This window comes from Acomys russatus, chromosome X, assembly GCF_903995435.1.
Source record: "Acomys russatus chromosome X, mAcoRus1.1, whole genome shotgun sequence".
NCBI classification, from domain to species: Eukaryota; Metazoa; Chordata; class Mammalia; order Rodentia; family Muridae; genus Acomys; species Acomys russatus.
The window spans coordinates 92,740,063-92,756,671 of NC_067169.1; the positions used below are offsets into that span (position 1 = coordinate 92,740,063).

Below are 16,609 nucleotides of genomic sequence, written 5' to 3' on the forward strand. Positions count from 1 at the left end.
ACCCCACACTTGGGGTTAAAAAATAAACATATTTACAGAACAGAACAGAGTTCACAAAGGAACCAAAACTTCCATTACAATAATACATGTGTGCCACATTTTCTTTTCTAATTCCTCACCATGGGGGATCTAGGTTGGTTCCACAGCTTAATTGTTGGGAATAGTGCTGCAATGGACATTAGTGTGCAAGTGTCTCTCTCTGATACGTTGACTCAGAGCCCTTTGGGTAAAGACACAAGAGTGGCATAGCTCAGTTATATAACAGATCTATATTTACTTTTGAGGACACTTGATACTGAATTCCATAGTCACTGAACTAGTTTACATTCGCAAACAGTGTACACAGATCCCCCTGTGCTCCCTTCCTTGCCAGCATTATTTTTGTTCCTTCTTTCTTGTTTGTTTGTTGGTTTGTTTTGATACAGAGTTTCTCTGTGTAGGCTTGACTGTCCTGGACTCAGTTTGTAGACCAGGCTGGCCTTGAACTCACAGTGATCCACCTGCCTCTGCCTCCCAAGTGCTGGGATTTCAGGTCTCCACAACCAATCCTGGCCTGTAAGTGTTTTCCTAAAATCAGGAATAATGATAAGGGTACCTGTCTGAGGGTTTTATTGCTGGGAAGACACATCACAACCACAGCAGCTCTCAGAAAGCCCTCAATTGGAACTTGCTTAGGTTCAGAGGTTTAGTCCATTATCATCATGGGAGCATGGCGGCACACAGGAAGACATGGTGCTGGAGAGACAACAGAGTCACTTCTCTAAGTCTAATAGCTGCTTTCTTCCTCCTGCTGGGTTGTCTCCTTTAGCCTCAATACAAGGCTCTGTGCCTAGTCTTATTACGTGTCCGGTTGATATCACTGGAAGGACTGCACTTTTCTGAAGGAAGAAGGAGGGGCAGTGGATCTGGGGGAGAGGGGAGGTGGGACAGTATGGGGAGGAAATAGGAGGAGTACCCATTCACAACTTTATTGTTCTACAGAGTGCTCAAGCTTTTAGCTAAAACCATAAGAATGAGATCAATATATAAATAATACAAATATGTAAAATAGAATAACGTTAAGCCTGAGGCTGCATGCATGGGGCCTGCACAGGTCTACACCAGGTCCTCTGCATATATATTATGGCTTCTGGATTAGTGTATTTTTGGGATTCTTGAGTATCCAAATGGAGGAGTCTCTGATTCTTGTGCCTTCTCCTGGGCTCTGTGCCATCTGTTGGCTTGGCTTGTCCAACTTTGCTATTGTAGTTTTTATTTTATATTATTATACCTTATGTTGATATATTTTATTATCTCTTAGAAGCCTGTCCTTTTCTAATGAGAGGCAGAGAGGGACAGAATCTGGATGGGAGGTGAGGCGAGAAGGATCTGGGAGTAACAGAGGGAGGGGAAACCGTAATCAGGGATAAATTTTGTGTAGTGATAAAATTATTTTATGTAATAAAATGTTTTATGTGATAAAACAATCTTGTTGGAGGTTGGTCTGGTGCTATGTATTCTAATGATAATTACTGTTCCCCAAGATCTGGTTACACCCAAGAGGAGCACATTCTCACATACACCATGTGATGCTGTGTCACATCCCTCAGTCCAGCCCAGAAAGAGTGACTTATTAGCAGTTAGATTTGGGTGTGTAGCTGAGGGATAGCTAAATAGCTTAGAAGTTTGATATCTACCTAGATCTAGTGCTGTAAGCCCGTAAAAGAAATCACAGTCCTTCTGTGCCAACTAATTTGGGAGTTAGCAGAGTCAATGAAAACTGTTGCTTTACAAGTGAAGGACTTATTCAAAAAAGCTTCAAACCTTTGAAGAAAGAGATTGAAGATGACATGAGAAGATGGAGGGATTTACCTTGTTCATGGATCGGGAGAATCAACATAGTAAAAATGGCCATCTTACCAAAAGCAATTTACAGATTCAACGCAATCCCTATCAAAATACCCACAAAATATTTTGAAGATATTGAAAGATCAATTCTCAAATTCATATGGAGAAATAAAAAACCCAGAATAGCAAAAACAATCCTATACAATAAAAGATCCTCTGGAGGAATCTCCATACCTGATTTCAAGCTGTACTACAGAGCAACAGTAATAAAAACAGCAAAGCAATAGGCCGGTGGATCAATGGAATTGAATTGAAGACCCAGAGATGAATCCACACACATTTGCTTACTTGATTTTTGACAAAGAAGCCAAATCCATGCAATGGAAAAATGATAGTATCTTCAACAAATGGTGCTGGTCTAACTGGATGTTTACATGTAGAAAAATGCAATTAGACCCTTATTTGTCACCATGCACAAAACTCAAGACCAAGTAGATTAAAGACCTCAACTTAAAACCAGAGACATTAATTCAGTTAGAGGAAAAAGTGGAGAAGAGCCTGGGACACATAGGCACAGGAAACAACTTCATGAACAGTACACCAACAGCCCAGGCCTTAATGTCAACAATTAATAAATGGGACCTCATGAGGCTGAGAAGCTTCTGAAAGGCAGGAGACACTGTCAGTAGAACTAAGCGACAGCCTACAGACTGGGAAAAGATTTTCACCAACCCTTCATCTGACAAAGGTTTAATATCCAAAATATATAAAGAACTCAAGAAATTAAACACCACAAACCAAACAACCCAATTGCGAAATGGGGCTTGGAACTTAACAGAGAATTCTCAGCAGAGGAATATCAAATGGCCGAGAATCACTTAAAGAAATGCTCAACCTCCTTAGTCATCAGGGAAATGCAAATCAAAACAACTCTGAGATTCCATCTTACATCCATCAGAATGGCTAAGATCAAAAACTCAAGCGACACCACATGTTGGCGAGGATGTGGAGAGAGAGGAACACTCCTTCATTGCTGGTGGGAATGCAAACTAGTACAACCACTTTGGAAAGCTATCTGGTGCTTTCCCAGAAAAATGGGAATAGGGCTTCCTCAAGACCCAGCTATCCCACTCCTTGGAATATACCCAGAAAATGCCCTATCACACAATAGGGACATGTGCTCAACCATGTTCATAGCTACTTTATACATAATAGCCAGAATATGGAAACAGCCTAAGTGTCCCTCAGTAGAAGAATGGACTAAGAAACTGTGGTACATTTACATGATGGAATACTACTCAGCTATTAAAAACAAGGAATTCCCGAAATTTGTGGACAAATGGATTAATCTAGAAATTATTATAATGAGTGAGTTCACCCAGAAGCAAAAAGAGACAAATGGTATATACTCACTTATATCAAAACACTAGTCCAAGGGATACGTACCATGAAAAACTTTACTTACCAAGAAAGTGGGTCAGAGGAGAGGACATCCTATTGAGACTTTAGGCAAGAGTAGCATGGAAGAATAAGGAAATAGTAGGACCCACAGGGTCCTGGAAACCTACAAGAAGAACTTTATGACAGGCAGATCTGGATCCTGGGGTCCTCCTCAAACTAAGGCACCAGCCAAGGAGAATATAGGCATTAAACTTCGAACCCCTACCAAGACCTAGCCGACGATCATGATACTCTCCACCGTTGAGTGGAGAGTGAGATCTGACTCTCACACGAACTCTGGTGCCCCTTTTCTGACCACGTCCCCTGGATGGGGAGACCTGGTGGCACTCAGAGGAAGGATAGCAAGTTACCAAGAAGAGACTCGATATTCTAAGAGCATATATAGGGGGAGGAGGTCTCCCTCAATCACAAACATAGAGGAGGGGAGAAAGGGGGAAGTGGGAGGGAGGGAAGAATGGGAGGAAACACGGGAAGGGCTAACAATCGAGATGTAATATGAATAAGATAATAAAATGGAAAAAATAAAATAAAATAACTGATTAGTGAAAAAAAGATAAAAAGAAATTGAAGGAAAAAAAAAGAAAACTGTGGCTTTAGAATCTATTTCAATAAAAGAAAAAAATTGTGACACTATCACCTTCTTGAACAATTACATCTTTCTATTTACTGTTATTCCATTTCAGGAAAAATATTATGCTATTATTGTGACTTCGTAAAAAAAATAAGCAAGTTTCTCACATATTACTAAAAAAAAGACCAATTATTAGATACTGATTTATCAATTTATTTAGTGATTTACTTAAAGTGCTCCTTGTAATTGCTTATTTGCCAAGCATGACAATCCTTGCTACCTGGAAGAAAATAACCCAGAGAAATAGCTAGAACACCAGATTGCTGCCCTGTGCAATCTGCTGACTGCCTCATGCCTTCAGCAAAATCTCCCTTGTTTGCCTACCTGCCCTTGTGGTTTTAGAGTATCAAATGAGAATGCAAACTAGAGCCAGGACTGAGGCCTTTCAGGAGCTCACTTGGCTTCAGTCCAGTGGTGGCATCTCCTCCCTTCTGCTTTCACTGGTGTTGGAGTACTTAGTCCATGAAACTTCCTGAATCTTTTCTGCAAGCCCCAGCAAGATCTCCTTCAGCAGGACTGCGGTTGATGAAGAATCACTGCTGCTCCAAGGCCTCTTAGCTCTCTGAAGTTCTCTGCATCATAGAAGTCTGCACCATTGAATGAATTCTGGGGTTTCACACCAGTGGCTAAGGAAACTATGAGGCCCAAGAGTAGAACATGACAAGACTAGGCTGAACATCCAGACCAGGTAAGGACCAATGGGGATACGGGCAGGGAGAACCAGATGGCTTGATCATTCAATAAGGGATTGCATCCAAAGCCTCAATATGGTACCAACGTGACATTGGTCTCCACGGAATAGCCTCTAAGACATATTAAGGCACTGGTAATAGTCTCCATAGAAATTGAGACATGGAATTTAAAATTAAGCACAGTCCTTTCATCCTAGCACTTGGGAAGCAGAGGGAGGAAGAGCTCTGTGAGGCCAGCCTGGGCTACAGAGTGAGTGAGTTCCAGGATGAGAATCTGCCTCGAAAAAACCAAATAAATAAGCTGATAAAGAAGGAATGTGTAACTTCTGAATGGGTAGTGAATGAGTTATGTGAATAATTTCACAGTGATATGGCTACTGGATCTGCTTGGGGCCCAACCTGAGGTTTTGCTGATGTCCCTTCAAGCGAACGGACACTGAATTCCCATAAGAGGAGATGACCAAGACTATGGCTGTACATGTACCGCTAAGACCTAAATCACTGTGAGGCAACCAGCCAGGCAGCCATTCCTGCTTGAGGGAGAAGATGGTCTTCTCTAGCCTTGCCTACACACCACACAGGGCTAGGCACAGAAAACCACACACCCCAAGTCCTGGTTAGGAAACTCTTCTGGTCATGGGATCTATACAGTTCCAATGTGAGACCCACACAGCCTGCAAAGACTGTTAAGTCCACAGACACTGGGGAAGCACCAACATTGACTTCCCCAGAAGATATAATTTTGATCATGATGCTACCTGCCCCATGCTGGCTCTAATTGCTGGCACCTCACATTGCTGAGGCAGTGGCAAGACCACCTGATTCCATCCCACACTGCATGTGTTCAGTGCAATGCACACCTACTGGTCCTGTCAGCCAGCTCTGGCAGACTCCACAGCCATGTCGGGATGCTCACCACACTCCAGTCGGCTGCATTGCAAGGATGAACACGATCCAATATGTCCACTATGGGAAAATCCAGCCCCACTCCTCATTCCACAAGATGAAAGGTATGTTATCCAGCCACACACTTGCCTGAAGGGGAAGGAAAGCCCCTCCATGATTTCAGATTAATTATAAAAGTAACTCCCTCCTCATGGCCAGACTTAAAGGACCAATCACTCCTCAATTCAGATATGGAACTTTTTTACTGATGGGAGATGAAGCCTGCAACAGAGGACTAGCCCCTTACATCAATAGACTCAAAACAACAGTATACAGACAAAGGGGCCTGCTTACCTCAGGGGGCAAAGAAATTTAAAAGCAGAGACCAAATCTTCCAGCTCCTATAAATGGTCTGGGCCCCGGATGTAGCAGTGGTACACTGCTAGGCTCACACAGAGTCAGGGTCGAGTGAGTCAGGGAAACCAACCGGCAAGCCTTCAGCCAAACAAGCTGCCCTCTGGGAAGACATAGTCTCCATTCCCTTCTCATTATCCCCTAACAGGTATGTTTTAACAATAGATGAACAGACAGACAGGCAGGCAGACAGGGGATGTATAACTTCTGAAGACTGCCTGATTATCACAGATAGGAAAATAACTCATGAAGTGACAGATCCCAGTCCAATCCTTAAAGCTCTTGAAGCAAGGTCCAGCAGTACTTACATCCCTCAGAACCAAGAAATAAGAGAAGGCTGGGCCTTGTGCTGCTGTCTTTAATCCCAGCACTGGGGAGGCAGAAGCAGGGCAATCTCTGTGAGTGTGAGGTCATTATGGTCTACATAATGGGCTCCAGGACAGCCAGAGCTACCTAGAGAGGCCCAGTTTCAAAAAGGGAAAGAAACAGCAGTGTCTCACACTGGACATCCACACATAGAGGAAGTCAATAGGCCACAGAGATGGGTACACATCCATATTTACTGCTGCACTATTCAAAATAGCTCAAAATGGAACCAACACAGCTGTCGTGTACCAAGGAAACATGATCTCCATTTACATGTAGAAATGAAATAATGAGAACATTATGCTAAGCAAAATAAGCCACACTCAGAAAAGCCAATACAACATTTTTACTATATATGGAATTTAGATGTGCCTCTGTGTGTGTGTGTGTGTGTGTGTGTGTGTGTGTGTGTGTGTGTGTGTGTGTGTTTCATGGAAGTAGGAGGTGGGCCGTGGAAGGAGAGGAAGAGACTCAAGACAGATGGGATGGGGGGAAATTGAAGAAAATGGAACACATGGAGTGGAAAATCAGGAGGAAAGCCTTTTTAGTTGGAGGAAGGTGACTAGCAGGAGTAAGGCATGAGAGATAAGGCAGTGGTAGTGGAAAGAAATGAAGACAAAGAAAACCACACAACATGAAAAAGCCAGAACAAAACACATAATTTTGTATGCTAACCTACGCCATTAACTTGAAAAGTATACTCTTTTCCAAAGAGCACATCTGAAATCCATGTATCCCCATTTCAAGTACGTGCTCAATTGTCACATGCACTTAGTGGACAGTACAGCTCAGAAGGCTTGCCTCCATCTCCCTCTTTGCAAAAATTGCTTTAGGCATAACACTTTAATTTACTTTGGGTTACATAAAGTAATTTAAAACAAGTTCACAAGATTTTAGTCAAGATTATGTAAACAAACATAACAGTATTTTTGTCTATTTCTAACATCACCAAACATTGTGAGATGTATTTCCAACGGGAGAGAGAAATGGCACCTGACACTGCAAGCCACCTTTGGGTTATGAAAAACAAAATACCCAGTGTGAATATTTCTGAGGCCTTCTGAAGACTGAAAATCCTCCAAACAGTGAAGAAAAACCAGGCTTTCTTCTTCCTCCTCCTCCTTCCCCTGACATCTCCTAACTGCAGAATCAGATGAAGGAAGAGTGAATCTCTAAAGATGAACCAGCCGCAGCATGCTAGACAGAAGGAGACAGCGCCATAGATCTTGTGCACCTGTGTGCTGAATTAACCACTAGAGGCACCTTTTCCTCTTAGCTGCTGTGCTGCAATGTCAGCCTGCTTAGCCAACTGGTAGTTTCAACCATGTGATGCAGATAACTGTCTCTCCATTCCTAACGCCAGGAACGCCTGTGAGCCTGTGGTGGTGGCAGTGCCTTTTGAATTGAAGTAAATCTCCCAACTTTTGAGATATAGATTATTAGCCCTAAAAACTCTTAGCCTGGAAGGTGGTCACTGCTAGTGGAAGTCACTTCCAGAAGTGTACTACACAGGGTCTGGACACCAGTCACTCCGCTAGGGACATGTAACACACAGCAATCTTTCCCCAACCGCTCTTACCTTCGAGGGTGCTCCCAGCTAGCTGGATGTCACTTCCGGAAGTGAACTACCCTGGGTCTTGTGAGAATTTGTCCTTCAGCCTTGGATCCCCACTACGCAGCAAGCCACCAAAACTCTTTTTGCCCTGGAGGGTGGTCACTGCTAGTGAGAAGTCACTTCGGGGAGAGTACCACAGGGTGGAAAATGTGTGTGCCTGGGAGAGCCTGGTCACTCCTTATTCCAAGCTGAGGCCCACCTGGCAATCATGCATCTGTGTCTTGGGGCTTCGGGTTGTGTGTGTCAGGAGGAAACAGCCCAGCCCTGTTATGGCTCACAGAGACATGAAAAACCCACAGGCCTCCCCTCGCCGTTCAAACATGTGGACCTAGAGAACATCTAGAGTGCCCAAAGACCTCACAGTGTGTCCTGTACATGGTCCCAACCATTTCCCCAAGCAACACTGGCTGAATGGTCCCCTCCATTTCCTCCATGAGTCCCTCAGAAAATGTTCCTAGACTGTCCTCCTGGGTCCTAGACAGAGGAGAACTCATCATGTCTTGTCTTCTCTTGTCCCAGACCCTCTGTGGTCAAAGGCCCTGCACCCTGCAATGGCAGCATCACCTTCTGTAGTCTGAACATGCAGGCTTACTTCCTCTCCTGCCTGCAGCTGCATGGGGCTGTGGGGGAACTAGGTGACAGATGGAAGTGAACAGTTAGTCCCCTGGGTGAATTAGTACTTCCTGATTTCCACAGAGAACTGGATCCTAGGAGAGAAATCTCTTCTCCACCCCCCAAAAACCATGACACGGTGACTGACATGACAATGGAGGACAAGCCATTCTTTGCTGGTTACAGATACATTTGGGAAGGATACTCACAGACTGGAGAGGTGGAATCACTAGACAAACATGCAAAGCGCATAGGTCGATGCCTGCAGCCAACCTGAGTGCCTGTGTGAGCTGAGCCTGTGAGTGTGCCCTGGGAGCCTGTGTGCTCTTCCAAGGGACAGGAAAGGTTCTCACTACTACTGTCTGAAGTGAAGCCCCAAGGACTAGCTGCTCACCCAGCCCTGTCTCTTTGTCCTCAGGTTTTATCACTTCAGACCCTGAAAGCATAGTTTGCCAATACATGTAAAAGGATGATTTGTCTGTTTGGCGATGATTGTCACACGAACTCTTGACAGTTTGACCATGTTGGTGTGAGAGCACGTTACCTTACATAGCTGTGGCTTGTGTTGTCTGAGAGAGAAGCTGGAGAGCATTTACGGAGGAGGTGAACGGGGGTGGTAGGTTTGGATGAGCGTGGGACAGAGGGTGAGGGGGGTAGGAGTGGGAGGTGGGTGCTGACCCATAGTTCCCTTAGAGGACTGTGGATGCCAAGTGGTGTTACTCTCTTGGCCTGGAGACCTGACACAGGAAATAAGAAATGCCCCCAAGGACAGCTGCCTATAAACTGGCCACTAATCGCAGGTAGGCAGACTGAGGTATAAAACAGTGTGGTATGGACACCCGAGGAGGGGCCAGACTGAGTCCCCACAACAGGCATTACTTTGTGTCTGAGCCTTCACCCTGCTCAGCGTTGGGTTAAGCACCAGCTGGGCATTACAGGGTGTGCAGCCGGGGTTTCTCTGTGACCTTCCAGCTCATCGGGATCTCTCCGTGTGTCTCTGCCTCTGTGTGTGAGCAATGTACACTGCACCCTTCTTGTTCCCTCTCATCAGACTGTCCCTTCTGTGTCTGTCTTACCACAGGAAGGGAAGCCGCTGTTCCCATCTGGAGAAAACGCGAATAGCCTTCACAGGCAGCTATTGTGTGCAAGTTCTTGATAGAGGGCCTTTGGCTCTGGGGTTAAAGCAGGCATGGAGACAGAGATTTCAGGGTTCTATGTCCCACAATTCTCCCTATGCCTCTGTAGAAGATAGTGCTGTTTTCACGGGGAAGGTGACTATCACAGAAATTTCAGGAAACCTTTGAAAGTAGTGCACCGTGGGCGACGGCTGAGAAGCATGTGACCATACTTGTATGATTTAAGCGGCCTGTAGGAAACAGAAGGAGGTTTCAGATGGCCTGGACCAATAGACTCACAGGGATGTGATGCACACTGGGGAGAATGTGGCCTGATATGACTTTTTATGTCTGGTTATGACTGTTTACGATGGGGTTACACATGCTGCACAGATGCCTTGGTTTGTAGGCTTGACCACACAGTTGTTATTCCTGGATATGCTTTCTGATGGAGTATGTGGGGCCCAGAACGCCCTGCTTGAGGGAAGCAGAAGCAAGCTCAGGCCTGGGAGGGGGTAGTAAGGGTGCATTCTATAACTGTAACTCAGGTATCCTTAGTTTCTAAGGGTACCCTGTGAGGGCTGAGCTCTCACATACCCGACGCATGGTGCCCCAGTGGGCATGGGTCGGGCATGGATGGGCTGGATGGTGCTCAATCGGCCTTGGTGGAGAACAACCTGTGCTAGGAATGTCCAGCAGAAGGCAGCCTACAGTAACTGAGGGGCTTGTGTTTTCCTCTCTGTCCTCAGGAGACATCTGTGTGACAAGGCCCAGGACTCCTAGGGGGCCAAATCAGAGCAAGCTAGCCCTGTGAGGATCACACAGCCTCATCAGAGGAAAGGTTACTGCTAGCTGATCTCTACGTTGAGCCCCATACCGCCCCCATACGCATTGAATATTGCATCATCCAACAGGTGGGGCCTTAGACACACTTAGACCCCTTTATGCAGATAGCGACTTTAGGCATTGTGAAATGGGGTTTGAAGTCCCTTAGCCTTGGATGGGAATACAACAGGAGGGGCCCTGCACATTGCCATAATGAATAAGGAGGTAGAGTGTACCACTGGGTGCTTATGGATATAGAGGGTGGGAAGGGAAGGACTGCGGAGGGACTGAGGAGAACATCATTTGCCTCTCATGTTTCCTGTAAGGTTGGGAAGTCCCAGGATAAGGTCTGGGGTCCCCATGCTCTGTGTGCTCACACACACTCAGAAGGGACGAAGGGTAACAGGAGTTCCCAAGAAGAGCAGTGACCTCTGGACACTATGTCATGAACCCTGAGTCCACAGTGCTCTGCCTCACTGTGCCTTGTGGTGCCCAGGGAGTGACAGGAAATCACTTGCGTCCTTGAATGAACAGTTAGCACAGGTGGCATGTGAGTGTGAGCCCTTCCTAGTTCTTCCACTGTGTTGTAGTCCTTCAAGGTGAGCACAGAGGGCCTCTTCTGAAAATGAGCCAGATATGGGCTTTGTTTCCCACTAGCACGCATGACATGCACAGTGCTGGTAGGAACCCCACAAGCTCAAGACAGACACAGTTAGGAACAGAGTAGCCACCACCCCATAAACCCTACATTCAAGAGGGTACACATGCACACATAAATGTAAAGGTGCTCCCAAGGTCACACTCACAGGCACACATGGATGGAAATGTGCACATGCAAACACACACATACACACACACACACACACACACACACACACACACACACACACACTCCCACCCGTAGAAGGGAGGTCTGAAGAAAGGTATGAGATTCCACCCAGAAGCCCAAGGGGAAGGAACTATGCTGAGAGGCACAGTACAGAGGAACATGAACAGGATTGCTAAGCTACAGATGGCATTGACTACTACTGGACCTAGGCATGGATGGGCAAGTGACCATTCAGGTCCTCAAGTAGCTGCTTTGATCTCCTACCCGTCTAAGATGTTATGGACTAAAATTAGGGCACAGAGGTTGTGAAGCAGCAGAGTTCTCTGTGCTGGGTGGGATGAGTTGGAGGAACAGTGCTGCCCATCACAGGTAGATATGGTGTGCAGGGTCTATTGCAGACTAGACATTTGCAGCAGGAGGGTGCACAGCTCCAACAGAGACGGTCCGTCCATCTGACACTGCCTAGTCTGCACATTTCTCCACAATGGAGTGACTTCTCTTGGGGGCTCTCGCCAAGCGTGCCCCCTGGACACTTGATCCCATAGTGAAGTCCAGGATGGAGTTTGGAACCACAGATTTGGAACAAAAGTTTGGAGGAGGTGGGCGGTGGGGAGGACAGGAGCTGTGATAGCAGCCATCCTTACTTGTCATGTTATGCAAATGATCATGAAGATTTTTCCACCTCCTTGCTGCTCAACCAGAAATCCCACAAGTATGGAAGGCAGTTGCACTAAATGTCCACAAGTTTCCCAGCCCGGGTGTGGGGGATGGGGGAGTGGGTGGCAGGTGGCAGAGGAGGACGATCTCCCTAGAAAAGAATCCAATGAGCCTTCGGCCCTCCCATCTCAGCATGTGTCTGGGCGCCCATACAGAGCATGAGAGGGGACACAATGCCTTGGAGATGGAGATATAAGAGGCTCCCAGACATAGGAGCTGGGCACTGAGCAGCAAGGCCTCTTCAGCACTAAGGTATCTCTCCAGTCCCTGCAATGCCTTCTTAATTTGCTCTTCCCTTTATCAGAATGTACTCTTCATCTCTTCTCATTCTTCTCCTCTGAGTTCAGCTACTGTTTTGTCAGCTATTGGGATAGCTCTGCTGGCTTTTGTTTTTACAGTCTCATTTGCTTGAAATGCTTTTCTCTATCCTTTCACTGTGAGGCGCTGCCTGTGCTTAAAGCTGAGATGATCTTCTTGTTGGCAACAGAAAGATGGATTTTGTTTTGTAATTCACTGAAGTAACCTGTATCTATTGGTTGAAATAATAATTATTCGAACGTGTGTGATGGCTGCTGTCTTTTTTGCTTGTGCTCCTAATCTTGTTTTGGGTTTTAATAACTACAGCTTCATTTGGTTTCAGCCTATGGCCTCTCAGCTACACCTAGGAGTCTTTTTATTCTGAAGTATTGCTTCTAGTATTCTCTGCGAGGCTGGTTTGGCAGGCATGAGTTATTTTATAGCCTGTTTATATAGTGGAGAATTGTCATTTCTTCAACCCTGGCAGACAGTTTTACTTGACAAAGTTAGCTGGAATTGGCATCTATGCCTCTTACAATTTGGAGTGCATTGCTTTATGCTTTTCTGACTTTAAGAGTTTCTACCGAGAACTCGGCTCTTACTGTAAATGGGTTTTCCTTTCTAATATCAGTGAGTTTTAAGTTCACTATTATTATTTTTTTTATTATTAATTTATTCTTGTTACATCTCAATGGTTATCCCATCCCTTGTGTCCTCCCATTCTTCTCTCCCTCCCCTTTTCCCCTTATTCCCCTCCCCTATGACTGTTCCTGAGGGGGATTACCTCCCCCTGTATATGCGCATAGGGTATAAATTAAAATATAATTATATCATTTCTCACTCTCTTTTGCCCTTAAAAATCTTCCCTTGTACTTCCCGATTTCTTTAAAATTCATGTCCTCTTTTTTAAAGTTGATTTTTTTTGTTGTGTATATACCTAAATATATACATAATGATGATGATGATAATCGGAATAATGAAATAAAGTAGGAGTCGGAGGATAAAAAGAACTCTGCGCAATGGTAAAAACAAAAAAGTAATCTTTTGCCACTTCAAAGCATCCAAATTCTCAGTCTTCTTGGAAACTTTTTACCTATTGCTGAAATTTGAGTTACATGCTTTTAAAACTATTCTGCTTGCTAGAATCAACACCAAGTGGAAACAGACAAAGTACTCCCTTTAAATATGTCTGGGGATCAAGTCTATAGGGACTCCCTATATGATCCAGAAAAGACATAAACTCAGTATTGACACTATGTGTTTAAGCCTGAAAAAGAAAAGTGGGAAATGGCCTGCCTGATCATTCATTGGATGATAGACACATCACTCTTCCAATTTCAGCAAATGAGTGCAGACTTTATTATGCAAAGGTAACAGGAAGTGGCTCTTGGCTGATTCTTGGCAACACTGCCCCCTATTGTCTTCCACACAGCTTCCTTTCTCTTCTGCTTATGGAAGGAAGTTTGGGTGTTTTCTGTTCTGAGATTGTACATCCATCTTCCCATGGCACTCCTCAGATGACACTTAATAGAATGCTAACCTATAGGTTGTCTCCACAGCACCTACTCAGCCTACTCAAGCCTCACAACTACCTTAGCCTCCACCTCGTCTTTTTAAAGATAGATACATTGATTTATTTATTTGTTTGTTTGTTTGTTTATACAGTCCTCTGCCTGCAAGAGGGCATCAGATCTTATTATAGATGGTTGTGAGCCACCATGTGATTGCTGGGAATTGAAGTCAGGACCTTTGGAAGAACAGGCAGAGCTCTTAACCTCTGAGCCATCTCTCAAGCTCCATAGCCTCCACTTCTAATCTCAGCCCCTACTCTCACCACTCCTGCCCTGTCCCCTCAGTCCCCTTCATTACCTCAGTCCCCAGCTCTTCCCTCAGCTCCTCACCCTGTTCCCCAACCCCCGGGTTCCTCTCCCTCAGCCCCTACTACTCACCCCACCCCTGGCCTCAGCCCCCTAACCCTCATGTAGGTTTTCATCATTCTTTTCAGATCCCCTCACCTCAGCTTCTACTTCTCACTTCAGCTATTCCTTCATCTCAGTCCCCAGTGTGCTCTCTCTCTCTCTCTCTCTCTCTCTCTCTCTCTCTCTCTCTCTCCTCCCTCCTCCCTCCTCGCTCCTCCTCTCTCTCTCGCCTCTCTCTCTCTCTCTCTCTCTCTCTCTCTCTCTCCCTCCTTCTGTCTCTCTCTCTTTCTGTCTCTCTCAGCCTCTCTCTGCTTGTCTCTGTCTCTCTGTCTCTGTCTCTCTCTCTCTCTCCTGTAGGCACAGTTTTCTTATCAATTATATTATATTATGAACTTATTAAATGAGCCTACCTCCCTAACAACCCAACTAACCCAAACAACCCAGAAAAGGTTATTAAAGAACACTATAATGAAACCTTACAGATATCAGGTCCGAAGGTGGGGTCAGGGCTAGAGAGACAGCTCAGCAGCTAAGAACACTTCTGCTCTTCCAGAGGACACTAGTTCTGTTCCCAGCGCTGACATCAGCATGTTGCCCTCGATCAACAGCACCCTTGCCATCTTGTCGTGTGACTGATGCTCTTACCACCACTGGCCAGAATGGAAGGTCCTGAAATTTTGAACCAGACCAGCATTCCTCGTTCAATGATATTCAGACCCTGGGCAGAAGAAGCCACCTTTTTGGCCTGGCAGTCTTCTTGAATCGTGGCTCCTCTCCTCTGGAACCTGGTGCTGGCCGCCTTTGAGTGCACTTGAGGTTCCAGTTTTGGGACCCTGCACAGGGGCCACAGCATGTGGCTCTTCCTTTTTCTGCTATCAAGGCAGAGTGACCTCTGCTCCCTTGGGATAGGAGGCACATGCAAGCTGCCATTTCCCCCTTTGCATTTGCCTTCAGGGTCCCTGGGCTGGGGCCCTCCTTGTCCTCTGGGAAGGAGGTCTTCCCCTGGGCTCCAGTAGCCCGGATCTCTAGGCCTCCACACCTTGTTCTTGGTCGTGACTTCCAGGCCTGGCCAAGGTGGAGAAGTGCCTCGTCCTCCTCCTCCTCGATGGCCCAGAGGCAGCCTGTTGCTCATTTTTAGCCAGGGCGCCCTCCATGGAGGCCAGTCATAGGCCTGTGCTTGGATGTGCTCAGCTTTCTCTTCCCTGGATTACCAGCAGCCTTTCCTGCAGGTGCTAGAGACCTTAGCCACACTCTGCTGCCTCTTAGCACACTCCCTTGCATTTCAAAGTGAAGGAGTCCAGCAGCACTGTGCACCTGGGCTTTCCCCCATTGCACAGCAGGCACATTCTGTGAGCCCATCACAACAGGACCCTGGGGGCAGCCTCTCTGCTTCCCAGGACCCCTCTGGGAGAGCCATTGGACTTTCTGGCTGCATGCTTGGAGGCAAAGTCTCTGGCATGGGCTGGAGCTGGCCTGCTCATTGGGAACCTTTGGAGCCTCCATGCTGGTTCTTTGGCCACTTGCCCTTCCTCCCTAGCACAGAATATCCAGTACCACCTTGAGGCCTCTCCTGTATGCCCTGGTCTGCCCTGACCAGCCACTGCCCTGTGACTCCTTTCCTGCCAAGGAGGCCATGGTTAGGATTTCAAACTTGCTTAGGGGCTTTGCCTCAATGTCCCTCACTCTCCTTTTCTCACTTACCGGTAGGATTTGCACCTATAGGAAAGGCACCCTCTCCTCTTACTATGGGCTGAGGTCCTGGTTCTCAACAAGACCCTTGCTGGCCACAACTGGCCCTTCCAGCCACTGAGCACATACTCTGCAGAGTCCATGGTGACTGGACTCTGGGGCTGTGCTGATCACCAATGACAGGGTTGCCCCTGGCTCCTTGACTGCCTGCGGGTCCTCTCTGACCTGGCTGCCCTGCCTGAGGTGCTGGCCTCCCTCCAGAGTCTGGTGGAGAAGCTTGAGCTGATTTCTTTGCTCAGGGTGATGTGGTGGGCATGGGCGTATCCTGGAGGGTGGGAGAGGGAAACAGCTGCATGAAGAAGGAAATAGCCTTTAGTGGACATGGGGGCATCAGCTCAGTGAGGTGAGGCAAGGGAAATCGAGGAAGCTCACAGAAATCTGTACTCCAGGTGCAGGAGAAGATAGGGAAGGTTCTGGAACCTGTGTGCCATGCACTCATAACCATTTTGTTTCCCACCTGGAGGCTGGGATGCTGCACTTCTTCCCAGAGAGGTGTGTGTCTTTACAAGGCATGTGTATTTTCTTGCCCATCCAATCAGGACCTTGGGGATCCCTGGGACGCCGTTGTGGGAGGTGGGGTCGGAGAGAGGGAAGCCTCATTGGATTATTTCCTAGGGACATAGTCCTGCTCTGCCACCTGTCACCCACTCCTCGA

General features: G+C 46.5%; 1 pseudogene; it reads right to left on the reverse strand.

Annotated features, from left to right (window-relative positions):
* LOC127185400 (PWWP domain-containing DNA repair factor 3A-like) overlaps positions 1 to 16,037 on the reverse strand; it is a 138,275-nt pseudogene extending 122,238 nt beyond the window's left edge.
* Positions 16,038 to 16,609: the final 572 nt, after the last annotated feature.